A 2,005-nucleotide genomic window follows, 5' to 3' on the forward strand; every position below is an offset into this window, starting at 1 on the left:
TAGAGGGAAAACTTCCTCAGAAAAACAACAACATGAAACAAAACGAAGACACAAACCTACACCTGGGATTGTTCTGTGAAATCACCATAAACGTTTGTGGTTCCCACCAACAGCGATTAGTTTCAGAAATAGTCGTCCAGTGAATCACGTTCCAGCAGGTGCAGCTACCGTGTGAACCAGCAGCTTTAACTTCATCCTAAAGCAAAAGCAAACAGCTTCTGTCAACACAAACCCAGACACGCTGGCGACCTGCTGTTTGTATACAGTGTGTATGTATGGAAATGACTTCTACAACAAAAGGCGACGACTGAAGCGCTCATATTCAGCAAAGAGGATCCATAACGATGGATAACAGGACATCAGTGTTTGACTAACTGATTATGGGAATAGTTTACCTACATACAGTCCAACACACACGAGGTGAAGGGAAACTAAACGTCTGTTCAATGCTGTCATTCACCTGTTTTCTGTGATTTTTTTCTTGTTTGCCTTCTAACACTCACTGTTTACCGACTTCGACAGTAGATTTTCTATGTTGTGATGCATTATTGCATTTAGAAAAGCTACGTGGAACAGCAAAATTATAAAAACTTTTCCCAATTTCACAAGAAAAATAAAATTATGAAACCCCTCTCTGTTAACCTGATGTCTAGTAAACGGGTCGGGTGCATGTGGGAGTCGCGTACACAACCTCGTAAAACACACAAAACACGAGCAACCAAACACAGTTCTTGCTGTTGTCATAATTGTTTGTTCGTAGTCTGACGGAGAGTCATGTTTCTGAGGAGCTATGACGTGGCTTTGGAGGCGACACATGCAGACTGAGCCTCCTTATGGGAGAAAAAAGGAAGTTCACTTCATGTAGATCATTTAAATTAAAGCTTAGGTTTAGAGTTTGGTGAGTGCTGGTTATGGCAAGAGTCTTTAGGAAGTTCAGTTCTGCCGGTGTACCATCCTCTGAGGTGCTGGGAATGTGTCTTAAAGTGTTGTAACCTGCCTTTCCTCCAAACCTCGCGATGGGCCTGAGAAAGCCTCGGTCCCCAGGGGAGAGGCAGAATCACTGCCGCCTGTGGGCCAGCGGCTGTGAATGGACTCCCATTAGGACGCTGTTATTGGGACTCCTTCATTAGCATCTCCGCCCATTGTCTCCTCCAACAATGGCAACAAACAAAACATTAATATGGAAATGGATGAAATGTACCTAATTAGTTTTCTCTGCCGGTATTGTTAAGCAGAATAAAGACGGAGCTAAATTGCTTTTGGATCCGCCTGCCTGAGCTCTGAAGGTCCTCGGCAGCAGCAGCAGCAGCTCGGCGGTGGCGTCTGAGAATCCAGCAGGGAAAAGCGTTTTTGTTGTTTTCATGTTGACATTTCAATCAGAAAAACCAAGTGTTAGCTACAGTTCTAAGTGCTAGCTTGGTAGCATTTAGCTCTGATCCAACAGTCGGTCATCAGAGGAAGGTTTTAGGTTTTAGTGGTGCGACGTGGATGGAAGGTTAAAGGTCAGAGTCCGGCTGTGGAGACCACAGATAGATAGATAGATAGATAGATAGATAGATAGATAGATAGATAGATAGATAGATAGATAGATAGAACTTTATTGATCCCCTTGGTAAAAACCTCAGGGGAATTGTTGCGTCTGTTTCAGGTTAAATCGATAAAGGCTGATTAATCAGAGGAGCTTTCTGAAGTTTGAGGTCAGTGGTGAAGATTCGGTGGATGATTAAAACTTGTGTCCATGTTCGAGGTTTGTCAGCTCAGTTATGTCCACACGACTCTAACAAAACATGTGAACAGACTGTTAGTTTGGTTTTATATCATCATCACAAGCGTTTAACAAACAGTCGACCTGCGACGCTGCATCCGCTGCTCAGAGACGAACGGAGGAACAACCATTAAAAGTCTGAAGTCCGTCTTACTAGATTTTGGCTTCCAACTAAGGAGAGGATAAACAGATGAAGTGTTTCCCAGCAGTTGGATCTTTCCAGCTAATAATGAACCACGA

This window comes from Stegastes partitus, unplaced genomic scaffold (assembly GCF_000690725.1).
Source record: "Stegastes partitus isolate 25-593 unplaced genomic scaffold, Stegastes_partitus-1.0.2 Scaffold31, whole genome shotgun sequence".
NCBI lineage: Eukaryota > Metazoa > Chordata > Actinopteri > Pomacentridae > Stegastes > Stegastes partitus.